The sequence below is a fragment of the Melanotaenia boesemani genome, chromosome 17 (assembly GCF_017639745.1).
Source record: "Melanotaenia boesemani isolate fMelBoe1 chromosome 17, fMelBoe1.pri, whole genome shotgun sequence".
NCBI lineage: Eukaryota > Metazoa > Chordata > Actinopteri > Atheriniformes > Melanotaeniidae > Melanotaenia > Melanotaenia boesemani.
Window position 1 is genome coordinate 17,477,154 of NC_055698.1, and position 18,128 is coordinate 17,495,281.

At 39.0% G+C, this 18,128-nt stretch overlaps 1 protein-coding gene across 1 annotated transcript in view; it reads left to right on the forward strand.

Moving 5' to 3' along the window:
* Positions 1-1,114: 1,114 nt before the first annotated feature.
* The window catches only part of atxn1a (ataxin 1a), a 101,038-nt gene continuing 84,024 nt past the window's right edge, over positions 1,115-18,128 (forward strand). The window contains exon 1 of the mRNA XM_042011401.1: positions 1,115-1,313. The gene's annotated coding sequence lies outside the window, so the exon portion shown is untranslated. The remainder of the gene's footprint in view (positions 1,314-18,128) is intronic.

The window sequence follows — 18,128 nt, forward strand, 5'->3', positions numbered from 1 at the left end:
ACTAATCGAGATCAGTGTGGGATTTATCCACAAAACATATCATGAACTTAGAGTTTCCCTTTGAAGAATGACTAGACGAATATGTTAGGACAGATAGTACTGGACACTATTTAACATAAGTTAAAAACAAGGCCTTCAGCATGGATGTGTGCATGCCTCAATCAACAAGTATGCACAAGCAACTGTAGTAGTTATCATAGTAATCAATTCTCCACAATCGTCACTCCTAAGATCCTGACTGAATTTAAAAAACAGCATTTATGTGGTCTGTACAACAAACAAGTGTGTAAAGAAACTCTTACACTCAAATTTCACAACCCATTCACCTTAGTTTCTATGCATCCAGGGCATGAATGTAATGCTAGCCCTCCAGCACACAGGGCAGCCTACCTCTCCGCTTCTTTGTTTGTCACACACGTGACAGGAGCACAATAGAGTACAGGACAATAGGCCACTTATTGAGTGACTGGCAGGGAGTGGGATACATCCCTGATTGTCCGTCACTCTGCAGCCTCGTGAACCCTGCGGCTCATGGGCAGTATCAGGTTGCACTCTCCTCCTCTGAGGAGGCAAAGGCACCTGCTGTCATATTGAAAATCTGGGAGAAGTCACTGAGGTCAAGATAGTAAATGAACAAACAAACAAACAAAAAAAAAGAAAAAAAAAAAAAAAAAAAAAGAAAGAGCTAAATGGGATTTTAACACAATACAGTGAAGTAGGACTTTTAAAACAGAACCAGTCAATTTTGACAAATATGCATTAGTTTTGGTGTGTGTGAAAACAGTTGGCAGCTGAGACTTACACCATGTCACTGTCAGCTGACTGTCACTGCCTTCAGTGGAGATTGCCTCTGAAACATTGAGCCTCAAACGCCTGTTACGACCTCGTAACCTTTAAGAGAAGTCAAACGTTTACTGTGCAACCACAAATTAAAAGTTACCTTCCACCATATGAAGTTGAACATATAGTATGTTCGCTATTATGAATTTAGCCCAGCCTGAGCATATGCATGCACATTTGAAACGTGCCGTGTATTTCCACGCCTCGGTGCTGTCAGTGAACTTCTCTTGTAATTCTGTAGCTGTTCGTTCTGCTCCGAGCCCTGTCATATTTTTGCATGAGTAGCTCGCAAACTGCTCCATTTTTTAACCTCTCCCTCTGTCTCTCTGTGAAGGTGGGGGCAGAGAGGTATTAGCTGCGCGCTGCAGACATCATTAGGAGGGGAGACGCTTTCCACCGTCAGCGCCGGAGCAGAGCAGGGGAGCCCTGGCAACAAGGAGAGACACAAACTCAGCAGCCCGTTACACCCAACAGTAAGTCGTACCAAACTATTTCCTGAAAACTGCTTTCACTGAGCTGTCATTGCTTTCACCGTTGCACTTTTCTCTCTTTTGGAGCTTGCTAAATAAAATGGCTGGAAGAACTGGGAAGGGTGGCGCTGAAGCTCTGGTTTACTTCAAAAGCGTTGGGAAAATGTTTACTTCGCATTCTGACCCATTTTAAGTGACCAAACAGTAAACGGACACAGGGGCTATGAGTGTGTATACTTGTCATTTCGGAACGTAAATGCAAAGTGCAGTTTAAGTGGCAGGAAACGGAGCGGAGCTTCGGCTGGAATGTGACCGAGAGAGGAGCGCGTCCACCGGCCGTGTTGATATCGGGCAGGCGCTGTACTTCCAGTAACTGCGCCACTCGACCTCGGCTCAAACATGATCTCTTTGCCGACTGTTTCTCAGCGCTAAACATAAGCACAAGCTACCGAATAGCGTTGCTTCGAGCCGCATAAGTCTTGTTTTGAACTCTTTTCTTAGTGACAATGAATGTCAAAAGCAGGCATTAAAATTTTATCTACGTTTCACCATCGCGGAAGTGTTTTCTCCACACGAAAAGAGACGAAGAACAACTACCACAGTCCACTTATTTTTGTCCACTTTTTTATGCGGAAACATTTTATATGTGTTGCATGTTTCGACAACTGATTACGCACATTTATTGCTGCATATGTAATATGTTACTACGCAGTGTTTAACATTACCAGCTGGTTTGTAAAGGACATACGGTTTGTGATTGCAGGACTACCCGTGATGTCATTCATCCTAGCAGGATCATTATATAACGGGACTGTAGGGAAGCCTGTGATAGCACGCTATTTTTACTCTATTTACACCTTGGAGCAGGGTAGGCTATGCGTCCCAAGTGGTATGCTTTTACTCACATTATGAATTTAATATGGCAACCATATGAGACAAATTGGTTGGACAAAAGTAGTTACTGAAGAACACTTGTAAGTTTTCAAATGGCGTCAGTGCAAAGGCACTTTTACTTGTCCATGTAGTTGATTTTCGTGTTTTAAGCATCTCCATACTTAATTCAAGCAGAAAGTGGCCTAAATAACTAATTCAAAAGCCATTCTCAGTAATAACCTCACAAAGTACTACTACACTGGAAATATAAAAGTGTTGTGTACACAGACACTATAGTGTAAAATCACAGTTGAACAATAGTTGTGTTTAAGGAAGTTTCCTACAAAAATAAATACACATGGTGATAACCACACCCTTCTTAACATAACGTTTGTTTCTTAACATGATGCTTTGGCAAAATCATGAGAAAATGCTACACAAAATCAGATTTTTTTTATTGCAATACCACATTTGCAAAAGCTTAGGCAGAAATGCTTAGTAATACGTAAGAGGTGTGGTAGCACACGGGGAGAGGAAGAAACAAAATTTCTAAAATTTTTTCGTGCTGCCTTATGATTCACTCACAAAACTGTGTTAGGAAATAGTTGAATTTCTTAGTGTCTTTACAGTTTAATTAGCTGGTTTAAAAAAAGGTCTCCATTGGCTACTGTGTTGCTTTTATATTTAGGCTGTGAAAATCTTTATTTTGGATATTGTATAATGGGTCAAAATCTCTGGAAAATGAATAAGTGTTAGTTTGGCAGTTTGTAAAAATTGTTAGGATACACTCATATAACAATGGGATTTTTTTTTGTTGAATTGTTTGGTTTCTTCAGCTTTGTTTTACAAGTATCTGTTTTATGAATCTTAATTATACAGTTAAAATAATATTTTTGCATTTTCCAACAGCTTTTTTAGGCAAAGTGCTGTGTAGAGCTTTAGTTAATTTGGGTTAATATGTTCAAATTTTCATTGGTTTTGTGCACCTGCTTTCTTTAAATTGAATTAAAGTATTTTGTTTCTATTTAGCATAGAGGTATTCAGCTAAGTTTAACTTTGATCTGCTCTCCTTATTATTATATAAACATAAAACAATGTTAATTGGCTTTTATTTGGTTATTCAGCCACAAATCAAATGTTTTTCCATTTCCTCATTTCTTCTTTCCCAAATATTTTGATAAATCTTTAAGTATCTTTGGTTCAGGAGAGTAGCGCTGACTAAGAGGACAGTTGCAAGTACATGGTTGAGTATCAGCTTAAAAAGGAAATGATCTTTTGTATAATAATAGCAAAGAAAAAGATTATAAAAAGGCAAGCTCCAAGTCTTAATCCCTGTGGGACGCCATGGACAGATCTTAAAACCACAACCAGAGAATTCAACCAGTCATGCAGAGAATTGGTCATGCTGATATAATATACTTAAAAGCTTTAAGCACATTCCAAGGTAGAGGACAACTTGAGTGTATGAGCATCAGATCTTAAAAACCCGAACAAAAGACAGAGTAATAGAGTGGCAGGTAAAGCTCGGCAGGTATTGAACAGTATGCAATGAAGGAGTTATGATTATGAAAAACATGATTTTCAGTTGTCTGGCTGGCTGTTTCCTCACTCTTTTTTACTTTGTGAATACATCCAGGTAAAAAATCCATCGAAGATACATCGTGTAGGGTGCTTGCCAGTCCTTATAAGTCTTTGCTCTTCAAACTGTTTAGTGCAGGCATGTCAAACTGGTCCAGCAAAGGGCCGTGTGGCTGCAGGTTTTTGTTCCAGCCAGCCAAGAGCACACAGTTTGACCAATCAGCTGTCTGAAGACTGAGATCAGTTGATTGAATCAGTCAAATCTGGTGTGCTGCTGCTTGGTTGGAACAAAAACCTGCAGCCACACGGCCCTTTGCTGGACCAGTTTGACATATGTGGTTTAGTGTGAATGTGCGTAACAGCAGGTTAAGGAGTAGTCAGAGTTGGCCAACAATTGGAGTTTCAGTAAGTTACACGATGGGGCAGCAAAGGTTTTCATACAGTCCATAGAAGCAGCAGGTTCAGTATTTTTCTTCTAGCATGATGGAAAAGACCTGTTGTGTTTTTGTGCCGCTGTGATTCAGGCATGCTGTTCATCCACCCACCCACTACACACATGCACAGACACATGCGCACACGTGCACTTCTCCACTGCCACCATAGCCTTTGATTCCAGCCACCACTCACTTTCAAATGGTAATGAGAGGCAATTAGAAGCCAATGTGTCCTAATCACAAGCCATTTAAGCGGGCTTGGCTCATTTGTCAGAACCATGTGTGCACACAGACAGGCACACATGAATGCACACATCTGCTCTATCTTGCTGGTGTCGTCTTTGTATTTGGAATTTGTTGCTTTTAAAAGGGGCAGAGAGGGAAATTGTGTGTCTGCATGTGTGTCTGCATGTGTGTGTGTGTGTATGTGAGTGAGATTTCCAGGTAATGACTGGGTGGAGGTTCACGGCTGAATGAACTAGTGACAGAATTGGCTCTATACATGCAAGTACACTCAGAGTGAGTGATGGGTGGGAGGGTCATACAGATTGACCAATGCAGGACACAGGCGTAGGTGTGAGACTGCGTGTGTTTGTCGAGTAATTAGCCGGAACAATTAAGCTAAGTCTTATCTTTTGCTTAAAGAGTTACTTTGGTAAGTTAACACACTGCAAGCAGAGGTCTCGCAAACTTCACTGACCCACCTGTTGAAATATGAAATGGCATTCATGCAAACTCTTTGATATACAAATTTGTATTTTCCTTCTATTTGTGAATTTTGCACTGGTTTTCATAGTTTCTGAGCTGTTGCAACTGGTGTCCTCAGATGTGGCATTTTCAACAAACTAAAGAAGAGACAGTGATTGGACATTGTTCTTCTTCAGCATTTCTGTTTGCCTTTTTTTGTTCTTTTTTAATGTTATATAATTAAAAGAGTGTCAACCACAGTTTCTGGATTCACTCTTAAATGCTGTGACAATGTAATCCCTGAATACCTCCTTTTTTACCTGAAGCTACCAGGACAAAGGGAGCAGTGTTGTTTAGGAAGAAACTGAACGGTGTAACAACAGCGTAGGGATGTGAGTTGAAAAAGAATAATGAAAAAAACTAACAAAACAAAACAAAAAAAAACTAATGGAGAGTGCTGGATATGGGATTAAAAAAAAGACTGTGAGGAAAAATGGTTGTGAAAATGTGCAGAGAGGTGGGTGGGGACGGGGGCAGATCAAGAGATTGAGCTGTCTGGTTGAACCATGCAGTGTGCTCAGACCTTTTCAGCTTTTCCTTTCATCCTCCTCTATTCATGAGTGCACCAAGTACAAATGCTTGCACACAAGAGAAAGGACACACTCACGCAGTGTACTGCCTTTAAAGGGAATCAATGAGAGCTTTTTGTATATTGTGCTAAAGAACATTCCATCATGTGTTGTTATGTGCCTTTATTGCTTACTATACAGTCCTGTAATTCTCAGCATGGTCTGTTTGAAATGCAATAACAGGTGCTTTCATTTCTGAATAACAAAATTTGGCAAAATAGATTTTTGAAAATATTAAAGACATGGTACTTGAATGTCATTGTTACAAGTTGTGTACTAGTATGAAGCACTTGTTGAATATTGTGTATATATGGACATTAAGGTGCTTGTAAAAGCTGGCTGTCTTTGTAAGCTTGTTTATGGGTTAACTATCTTCATTTTGAAGTAGTGATTTACTCAATGGGCTTTTTCTGTTCTCCCAGCTCCTGAGAAGGAGAGAAATAAAAAGGGAGAATGGGCTAAAGCTGCCCTGTAAACTTGTGTTACACTGCTGGGTCGATAAGCTGCTGCATGGCTCAATAACCATGTGAAAAAGGGAAGCTGGCTTTGGGATTTAGTTCAACCATGTGTTGGCTTTGCCTGCGTAATGGCTGCCAGTGTAGCTGACATGATATACAGCTGTCTATATGCCAAGCAAGTCCCTGTAAAAAGGCTGAAGTTGACTAAACTGCATGGAGGATGGTGCTGCAGCGAACAACCTTATAAATTTGAACTCATTTTCAATCTGAGCAACTCATAGAATCTGTAAGATCCTCTGAACTGTCTATTATAAATTCCCTTGTAAGATCATTACTGTGCCTGAGCTATATATCAAATGAGATACCTCATATTAAACCTCATGATAGAGTTAATTCACCATGTTCCTCTTGTGATCTCCGGGCCTTGATTCATATTTGATCATATTCCAAGCAAAGACTGGCTGTGAAGTAGGGTTTTTTGGGTACTGGCCTTATGAAATCCAAGATAACGCGGACGTGGGCGGCTTGGTTGGCCGTCAGCAGAGTTGAACGTGTTGACACTTCAAAAAACACTAGTTTCGATTTCAGTTCACAGTCATTAAAATGAACTATTTTATGTTCACAGCTCAAAATAAGAATTCTGAGGGAAGCTCACGCTTCCAGAAATGAATGAGATTACATTCTTAGTCTACATTGTGCTTTTTCTCTATCATACACATCTTTGGATGCATCAGAGACAACTTGGGGTTCAGTGTCTTGTACGAGGGTAGTGTTGGTAGTATGAGGCATCATAAAAATATCAGACTGGTAGATAACCACTCTGGGGTATAGCTGTCCCATCTTCCTATCATTAGTTATTGATATTGTTGTTGTGCTTTTTTTTAATTGGTTGTTTGTTTGGTGATTCCTCTAATTTTTTCAGAATTGGTGGGTATAATTTCCAAAGAAATATTGGATTCTAAATAATCTTTTATTTGGAATCCGTATTCATAAATTCTTAAAAACTACTTCACGTAAACCTTAACTGGGAGCAAATGCTGGTGGCTGCACCATCTAACTTCTATAACATGCTGTTTACGTTGCATAATGCACAATGCACCCACTTTATGACACCTGTTAACGCTCACCAGAATGAATGTTGCTGACCTCAGTTGAGGAGACTTGTTCAGTTTGGTGTTGACTGAAAACACACATGAACACACTCTTTTTTTTAGTGGTTGCACAGGATTGTTTGTCAGGTGCTGGACTCCTCTGCTGCAGAGGCTTTTTGTTGCACATATATCTTCCCAATTGGAAACTGCAGCCAGTAAGGACAAGCGCCATCTCCAAGTTTCCAACTGCTGAAAACTGTTTACGAGTTAATGAGTAATTGTGCGTTAACTCTTTAAACGATTGCTCTCTTAGTGATAAGCCACATCTCTACTGGAGGAGACTGGAATCAGTTTTTGTTCCTCAATTTTTTACTCTAGTTGTCCTTTCTCTAAATACTATTTGTGCTCATTATTCCAGTTTTTTCTGAAGTGCATATCCGCCTCTGTGGTTCTTCTTAGTATTTCATGTATTTTCTGTCGCTTCTTGGTGGAGGATTACAGAGGGGAGTTGACACTGAGTGGCAGGCAGACAGCTCCGGCAGACTCTACTCTTCCCTATAGAGCTCCAAGCTTGAGACAGGGATAAGCTGACAACCGGGGACCTAGCCAGATATGTCGTGATAAGGAGGAGAAAAGAAAGACAAAATGTTAGAAATTAGTGTCATGTATCATATTACTTTACTTGACGTTTAACATAACATTTGCTGATCTTGTCTGTGCAAAGTTTATAATAATGTTTATAACTAAGTCCTTATTCGGGTTGGCTGTTTCAGTCACAAAGTGTATCCCAGACAGATAAAATAAAAGAACTGCACTAATCTTTTTGCTCACAAAATGTCTAGAAAAATGTTATTTTCTCAGTTACACAGGACATATGAGTCTTTTCTTGCAAGCTGTGTTTTGTCTGCATACACTTTATAACTTTAAAAATGTAATTACTTGCTTTCAACATGTGCTGTTACACTGGTCTTGTTTAATGTGGAGTCATCAGCTGCAAATTATGGCTACAAATTAAACCATTATGCTATGTCAGATCTGTAAGAATTATGCATTAAAAAAAGACTTTGTCTCTCGTAACTGGTGGTTTTACCATAATTGTTGGGAGCAAAGCCCCCTGATTCTTAGCTGCAAGGTGGGTGTATGGGTACCAACAATGAACTAAGTCTGAGCCAGGAGGATATGCATTCACAAGAGGAATTCAATAACAGGAAAATGGCCAATGATAGAAACAATCCCTGGAATACCAAAACCCACCCTTAACCAATGTTGTTCTTGGCAAAACATTGCTTTCCATTACTACTGTTTACTCTTTAGGATGCTAATGTCAAAACACAGCATGGCAGTATAGCCAGGCTCAGTAAAATCCATTCTCAGGGTTTTGTTGGTGGCTAGGATGTGGCACTTCCAGTTATGACCTGAATTCCAGTTTCTCTAAGATGTGTTTTTGTCAATTAGCCTTTTTTTTCCTGATATGCTATGAGATATAAAATCACTATATGATCAGAGTTCACAGAGGAGCCCTGGCTCATCTGTGAGCTGGCTGAGACAAACTTGTTCAGCTAGACCATAAGCAATATTTCAGGCAGCGTCTCTACGGCTGAAACAATTTCCTCTCTTAAATAGCTATGGTGGAGTTTAAAAGGAGCAAGGAGAATGACTGGATCACAGGGTTTCATTGTCAGTCTGTCTGTCTAGTAGTTGTGACTTGGCCAGTTTGCCTTTCTTACTGGATGACTGGCTGGCTGTAGAACAGCTTTGTCTGGCTGGACGTTTGGGTGGATGCTTGGCTGCAGGCAAACTAGCTGTCAAGCTTTCTGGATACATGTCCGTCTGACTGACTGACTTTTACTTCTGGCATTTTCCCTAGCTATGTAGTAAACTCATGACTTTGGAACAGGGTCACATTTGGCTATGAAAGTCAGGGAGTTGTGCAACAAACAATGCCGTAGAGATAAAACATAGTGAGCAAGGATGTTCCTATGTGACCCCCAGAATTCCAACAACTTTTGGTGAACCAGGACATCTGTGGAGAGAATATCTATTTTATTAATTTTTCATCCAAGGTGATGCATATTTTTTTTTATATCTCCATATCTCCACAGTTTCTCCAGTGGGCTGCTGTGATCACTTGAGCACCAAAGAGCCCCTTGAAAGCTACTGGGTTGTAGGCATTGTTAGTGGAGGAGAGGTGCTTAATTGTAGTTGTAAATTATACAGGAATGTTCTAAGTTGTCATTCTGACTAAGTGCGAGAACAAAATCACAGTGCAAGACAATTATAGCTTCACATACTTATGAAATTCATTTCTGACAAGTGTTTTGCACACTGCTGCACTGACAATGTAAAGATAATATATTTAACTCTTTCTTAATAGTCAGAGATTAGCTGTTCTACCTCTATTCTTGTCATTACTGTAATTACATAAATTGTTGTAGCATAATCTGACCCTAATCTGTGATGTAACTTGTATTATGTATACCTCAGATATGTGCACATAATAGAGAAATTCAGAGCAAATATTTGCACAGAAATACAGCAGAAACACACATTTGGTGCAGCTGTGCTTTAGCTAGTGTGCACACCCATCTGCAGGGGCTTACCCAGGGAAAATACCTGTGGTAGGAGAAGAAAGTTGACCCAATGGGAAATTACTAGGCATCCTCGTCAGATCAAAATAACTTTTTTTGATGCATTTTATAACTGTAATTGCTCTTTTGGGAAGCTTTTAACCACCTAGATGTGAGATCTCTATAAACCATATTTAGTGCATTAGGTGTTATGTGGTTTCAGAATTATCATCATCAACTGAATAGGTATCCTGTGAAGATTAACCAAGAATCTTGGGGTCTACTTTGATACCTCAGGATTAGAAGCATCAGACAGTTAAAGAAAGTAACATCAAAACTATAAACATTCATATCTTTCATAACATTTTATATGGATCTGGATGATTCATCCGCTCCTTTTAATAATACCCTTTACAGTATTTCCAAATACGTTTAGCATTTGTTTAGTCAGACATTTTACAAGTTGGTCCTATGATGTGTAGATTGTCCAGCTGTGCATGTTGGATATCTGCATGCGAAGAATATTTTAATCTTACGTAATTCAACATACGGTGACGTCAATTCATTATTGTCTATAAAGGTTGATCTCAACTTCTTACTTTTTAGTCACAACCTCCTAGAATAATCAGTTTTCTGCTCGTGACTTCCCCGCAATATTAAGCCATTTTTTTTTCCCATGTGCATGTACACTTTGATTCTTTTGAACATACACACACACAAAATCTCATTTAAAATGTGTAAGTGTTAGAGGCAACATAATGTATAAACCATTCCTCAGTTTAAATTCGACCATTTTATTTTATTGTCAACAAGCATTTGGCAAATTTGGAAAGTATCTCATGACACCTGGAGGCCCTGTTCCTCAGGAGAATAATTTCTGTAAAAGAGGGATAAATAGCCTTGGAAAATAATTTAACTGGACTGTTTTTTTTCTCTTTTTTTGTCTGCTGTTGACCTGCTTCTGTGCTTTTTATAATTATTATTTTTTAATTGCAGCGTATTTCAGATATTAATTGTGCTATGTTGGCGCTTTATTGCCACTGTCATTCAGCTGTCAGCTCGATGTCAAGAATGTTGGAATTGAACTTGATTCTGAACTAAGATTTGATACTAATAAATTCAGTGGTAAAAGTTTTTTTCACTTGAGAACTGGATTAATATATTTTCTTCATGGTAATGAATTGAAAGCTGTTTTTTAAGCTGTAATCACTTCAAGGTTGGATTATTATAATTGTTTGTATCTGCCAGTCTCTTTTATCCTGTGCAGCCAGTACAGAACTCAGCAGCCAGACTTCTGTTACCAGATACAGACAAATGGGTGTTTTTTTTGTGTGTATTTGTAAAGCTTTACATGGATTGGCACCTGAGTACATTTTAGTCACTTTAGGTTAGTAAATAAGGGAGATTGTACCTTTGCATTAGCAGCTCCAAAATGTTGGAACAGCCTCCTAGTGTTTATTAAATGCACCCTTTCTGTAAGCAGTTTTAAAGCAATACTACATTTGGATCTTAAAAACTCTTCCTCTGATTAGTTGGATGGCACATCCTGGAGCTGTCATTGCCCTGCAGCATCACGTGACTGCTATGTTATCCCCACCAGCATCTGAAAATCAACACATGGATCATTTTAAATGTCAAAGTAGTAGTGCCACTTTAAATTCCCCATTGCTTGTTTATTGTAACTCTGATGCCAATGTGTGTTTTCAAATTGCAGACAGATTCTGAATGGATTACTTATATGCCTGTCTGTGCATGATGAACAGTGTTAACCAGTAACTTAGAAAATAAATAAATAAATTAAATATCCTCTGCAACTCCCCACCCTGCCATCAGACCTCTCACCATCAATTAGCCTTAAAGTCCTCCAGCAGACAGTCTTTTTAAGTGAGAAGATGTTTTTCTCTTACTCACTCTTACATCCCAGCACTTGGTTCTTAAAGGGATCACCAAGTCATCTTGGTTTAATACTACATGAAGTGCCATTAGCTCATTTGCCCCCATGCTACTTGCATCGTGGTTGCCAGAGAGTGATAGCTCAGTGCACTTGCAATCTGACAGGACGCCGTACCCTATGGGAGACCACTACTGAAAGAGTGAGGAGGGGGGGAGGGGTGGTGGTGGTGGTAAGAGAAGTCTTTCATGGATGCAACTTTTATGCATGATTAAAGTATGAATAATTCATGTTACTTTAGAACATCCAGTGTGAACAAACTACAATTGTCCCAACAGTTATCACAAATGTAGCAATGAGATTATTTTTTAAAAGTTGTAATGTATTCATTTGACATTCATTATTATATGTAAACATTTGTCCCTATCCTAGAATTTTACTGGAAATCCCTTCAACATACAAGATGACATTAAGTCGCAAAGTGCAACTAGCAGTTTTACAATTTGTGTTTGTGTTGACGTTTTTGCTTTTGCATCACATCAGACAATGCTAGAAAAAAATGAAAGTTACAGATTTGTAATCAACATATACATAAACATGCAAGAGTAAATGAATGCAGATAAACACTTTAATGATTGAGTTTGAGTGTTAATGGACTGCATTTATAGTTTACTAAATGTACTGTTGGTAAATACATGGCTGTTGAGCATTTTTACTCAGCTATAAATCTATCCATGAAACTATTTTGGGGTTATCTTATCAAGATGAATTTATTCCAGGTAATAGACAGGAGAATCTGATTACCTGAAACATGTCACATGGTAATGTTACTTGTCCCAGTTGTCAGCTGGTATCACTGAATGAGAATTATATCTTGTTGCATAAAATAAAACTGCATCACCTTTTTTATTTTATAGGTTTTGTTAACTTTTTTTTGTGAGAAATATGCAATAAAAGAAGCATTTGAGTATTGAGTTTGAGGTCAGTTTATGTGGTGGCTGTTAGAGCTTCAAGGCTGCAAAAGTTTTGAGTCATAGCCTATTTATTAAACTTAGAGACGGAGCAGCATCTGTCTTCGTAGCAACATTGGTGCACACATACACACATTGCTGACTTTGAAATTTGCTCAGATAAACCTGACCTAAATGGCATTTGCCCTCTAACAGAGCGACCTTTAACCATGTGAGAACCACTGTGATCCACTGTGACATCGAACACCAATAAACATCTGCTGATTCCTCCAGTGTATTAAAGTCATTATGAATTAAGACTGCAATGGGCTGTTTTAAATCTTACTGTGCTGATAATCATGTTTTTAATGAGATATTCTTCCAGTGAATGAATGTTAGAGCTATAGAAAGATTCACCTTTTCTTGATTCAGCTGTGGTTTCCTGACTGGCTCAGTCCTTTTGTTTTGCATGACACACATTTACTATGTTGTGGTTGGTTTCATAGCTCAAGACAGCAGGACATGAGAGACTTTGCAACTATGCACAATAGAATATTGCACCTGACCACAAGGTATGTGTTTGTTTTGGAGGTGGGATGGACATTTAAGGTGTGAAGTGGTGTTGGTCACTAAGGTTACAAAGTATGTGTCAGCTGTCCTACAGCTTGGTTATTAGTGCTGACTGTGTGTGTTTATATTTGGTTGTCTTGGTGAGGTCAATATATTGACGGTGGTGCAAGTACAGATGTCAGGGATACTCAAGACAAAGGCGTAAGCACTTGTGAAATACTGCTCACTGTCAGTTTTCCTTTGAGGCAGCCCTGCAGCCTTTACTCTTAATTAAAACTGAATGCACTGAAAGCATGACAGAGCACCAAAACTAATGACAGATTAAGCATTTTTTTCTATACATGCTTCTGAAAATGTAGCCACTGACAAGCATTTTAGATGTGTGTCTTCTTGAAAGTGTGCCAGCTTGTATATGTTTGACTTCCTCTCTGCTGACCTGCAGCAAGTCCAGGCTTTATCAACATGACCCACAGACTATCTGTATTTCACAAACACTCTTCTTGGAATCGCTCATTTCTGGCTTTGTCGTTCTTTTCTGTTTTCTCTTTTGGTTTGGATGTTGAAACAGAAGCAGAACAATCAATCTAAAACTAGACACATCCACAAGTTCAAAGATTTTTGTTGCAAAATTGTTCTTTTAGTCCCTAAATCACAACAGAGAAACCCAAGTCCCCTCTCCCAGCCTGTGATCTAATTCTCAGAAAACTTGCACAAGGCTGCTAAGAAGCTGTTGGATTTGCAGGTTTCTATTTGAACTTTTTGCAAAGGTTTTTCTCTGTCCTAAGTGTGTTTGCTAAATGCAACACATGATTAGAGCCCACCAATAGCAGCCCTACACAGTCCTTTCTGCTACAGCTTTGGAGAAGAGATTTGTGGGGTTTATATTGTTGTTGTTTACTTCTAATCTTTTAAAACTGAGGCACAGTTTCATAATGCCTCGTAAAAGTAGTAAGCTTGTGTCCTGCACTTATTTATATGGTTTTTCTACTTGTAAGCCCACAAGATGGGGGAAAAAAATAATTTATCAAGACGTGCTTCAGAGCTTTCTGTGGTGTCTTATATTACAACCTCCACCAAGTTTAGTTTACATCTCTAAAACAGACAAGAAAAAGATGGCATAATTTCTAACATGTGTTTTTCCTCACATGGAATTCATCATTTGGAAAAATTTGCCATCAAGTGTGAGTACTCGTTTTTGTAGATCTATCCCACCAGAACCACATCACTCTTGTCTCTCAGACCAAGGTATTGTGAGTCATAAAAGATTTCCAGTTTGCTTCCCAACATTTGTGCATGACTCAGATTGAGCTAGATCTGCTTTAAATAAGAGATATTTAGGCTGCATGAAAGTTTTTCATGTTTAGTGTCAGATGTGCAAAGCTAATTGCACCAAAAATTAATATATTTTATTATAGAAACAAATCAATATTACCCCTCAATATGAAAAAAGTCAGACATGGAATGTTATAGCTATGCAAAATTAATAAAAAGCTAATCTATTTCAAATAATATCTCAGCTAGAAGCATTTTGCAGTTATGCATCAACAGTACAAGAAGCAATATCATCATTGAATTCACTTTAATGATGCTATTCAATTCCCCCTGGATATTTTTAATCCTTTAGATTGATCCTTTAATTTGTACTCCGCTGAAAAGCTTTGTGTAAACTGTTCCTAAATACTACACAGTAAAAGCAGATTCAATTCACAGCTGACCATTTTACATTAAAAGCTAATACAAAATCATGCACAGTTCTTTTAGATGACCGAGTGTCTTTGAGCAGATTGTGGATTGAGACAATGGTGTTGGGCTTGCAATTTAATATTTTGCTTGTGAGAATGGTGTCATAAAATAATAATAGCCACCATTTTGAGTAATGCACAGCAGCAGGAAGATGCATTTGAGGAAGGAAATGAATGGTAGAAGGCGGCTGATTTAAAAAAAAAAAAAAAGAAAAGAAGAATGTCAGCTCTTGACTGGTCATTCAAACCACATAAGTGGTTTGCTCGTGTGCTCCAGTTTTCCCTGCTGCTTCATTGTGTGTGGAGGAACATCAGTTCAATTATTGAACTGATGTTATGTGGATTTTGGGTGTGTGATTGTGCGCATGGACCCATGCACGTTTGCTACACTTAGAATGTGTGTGTGTATAAAGGTGGGCTAAAAGGAGTTGCAATAATTTCACAGAGCAACAACTGTGCGCCTGTCCCACTTTCAGTCTTTTAATCATGTATAGACACTCAGGGCACTTCTGTGTGTGTTTGTGTGTCTGTACTATGTGCGTGCATAGTACTGGTGTTATGCAGAGTGTGAGAGAGGGTTTTGGTACAGTATGTGTCAAAAGGGAATGTACTCAGAACTCCCTGACCTTAGATTACCCTGTGTGTGTGTGTGTGTGTGTGTGTGTGTGTGTGTGTGTGTGTGTGTGTGTGTGTGTGTGTGTGTGTGTGTGTGTGTGTTTATATGTGTTAGTGCATACTAATGCATCCATCTTTTTTCAACATTGGAGACAGGATAACTTACTACAGAATCACAGCCGCTGCCCTCTTGGCAGCAATTTCTTTGATTGGATGTTGTCAATTATCTTAATTTAAGAATTTCTGATGAACATTTTGACAGAATATACAAGCTAAATAGAGAAGTAAGGCATCTAAAATTATACATACTTTAAAAACAATAAGCAGTAATGAGGGGAAAGGTCCTGAAAGCCAACATTTCTGCTTTTGCTTCAGATCTTGCTTTAAAGGAAATTTAGATATCAAATCCATTTGAAAGGTTCTTAGTAGCTGTTATCAACAGCCAAATGTAGCCTCTGTCTGACAATGTGTGTATGTGTGTCTGAATAAATGCTCGTAGCATTTAAAGGCCCTTCCAACAATGTAATCTCAGTATGACCTTGTAGTTGTTTGTAGCCCCAGGTGCCCATCCCCGTGACTAACATCCCATCTAACAAGCTGCCTTGACAGGCTGTATTTGACAAGAACACAATAAAATACTGTTTGTAGAAGGAGAAACACTTAAGTAGGCTTCCCTCTTAGGCCTTTCCATGCTGTATTTTATGTTACATACTACAAATAAGCTGGAGAAAATCATGTCATATCTTAAATGTTAAACATATATTTTTATAACATGAACATGGCAAGAAGTATGTATTTGTTTTGCCAAAATATAGTGGAGTAATGGCATTCTTACCAGAGAATAAAGTTGCCCTTCCTCTCTGTGTGTTGTACTTAGAGCTTCTCTGGATCTCTATGTTATGTCAGATGGGCTAGCTTTATGTGCATGTTAGTGTGGTCCAAAGCCTGCAGTCATCCAGATTTGCCTTCAAATCATATATCACTAAATAAGGATGGGTGAATTAAAATTTCTTGTTTTCCAAGTGAGTGAAAGCATGAGAATGCAGCATGCATGTTCCTGGATTGTGGGAGGCTGAAGTATCTGGAAAAAACCCATGCAAGCTTGGGGCAAACCTGCAAACTCCACACAGAAAAGCCAGGAGATTTCATGCTGTGAGGTGATGCTACTAACCCCACACCAGCGTGCAGCCCACCAGTAGGTCTTGCTAGTGCTAAAACAAACTAGCTCAGTATTTTCTTTGTGACATTATGGTCAAAGTGAAAAGGGTAAAGAAAGTGATGTCAGAGCAAAAGATTGTACTACAGCAAATCTCAGATTAACTTTTACTTGGTTCCTGTGGAACAATAACACTAGTTGTATCTCAGAAAAACTTGCGACTTCTTTTTACTACTTGTTAACCTCTAATGTACCAATAAATAAAAACATGCAAACATATTTATGTATGATAATCTTGTTATGTTTCTGAAGTTTGTCAGTCGACATGCTCCTTTGGCTTAACGTTGCTGGTGTAACAGCTGCTCCAAACCAGTTTGTCTAAAATAGCAAATTATGACATTTGCAGCAGTTTATACACAGCAGCTCTACAGTTTCACTCTGAACCTGCAGGGGGCTTCATAGTCAACAAATTCTACAGAGTGCTGCATTTTAATAGAACGCTGTATAGACCCTACACACTGGAAGTTGATTTCCTTGGTGTCCATATCAGTATGCATCCTGAAAGAGAAGTTAAAGACAGAGACTTGGACCTTACCAGATGCTGAACAACGTCACATTTTAAACCATTCATTGGTCCCTTTGTTTTGTTTTGTGAAAAACGTTTTTTATATTATTATTTTAAAAAGAATTCTCTGGGATCATTTCTGTGGGACTTCAGGGTTGAGGGATTGTCACAGGAGATGTGGTTGTGCATGGCCTCTGTTGAGTATCGACTGTAGCTCACTATGGAATGTTAACACCAGGCAGGGTGTGGCTTCGCTGTGCATGCAGCTATGACCCAGTGACCCTAGTTATATAACTTACTGTCAGTCTTTGTTGGAGTGAGCGGGAACAACTTTTTATGATCTGTCATGTGGCTGACAGGGCTTGACAGTGATATAACCTGGAGTCACAAGAATCAACTGGTACAACTCCCATTCCATCCCACACAACCCATACATTTAAACCTATAAAAGTGTAATTTTCACTGAGTGTGATGTCTTACCAGATCCACATGAGCATCCTCTGAGTTCTGCACATTTTGACAGAGGTCACTCAGGGTAAAGTATACAAGCCAACATAAACATAAATGCACATGTGCCTTATAAATATTCACACATCACTAACAGTCAAGGTTAAACAAAGATAGCTGGACCTTATTTGGGTTAAGGGTAGTGCAGAATGTGGGAAGTGATCCATGACCTGACACACAGACACACACTCACATACACACCTGTCAGCGTGCTCAGTTCTGCTTCTTGTAGTCACTGTGCTCCTTTGTCCTCTCTGTCTTGGTCACTTCGAGGGACAGCTGGCAGGTCAGTGTGAGCACCTGCGCTTCCCATGTGTACATCTTTTTATGTGTGGTTTATGTTTTTTAGGTGGGTTAGGAGGGGGTATCTGCAGTGTTCTGGCCATGTGTGTGTGTGTGTGTGCCTGTGAGCACCTGTGCTACCAGCAGGAAGCTGCCACAGTCACGGTGCTTCCTGACGTATGCTGGTGACTTCCTAAGGTCGTGCTGTGAACCTCATAATAAC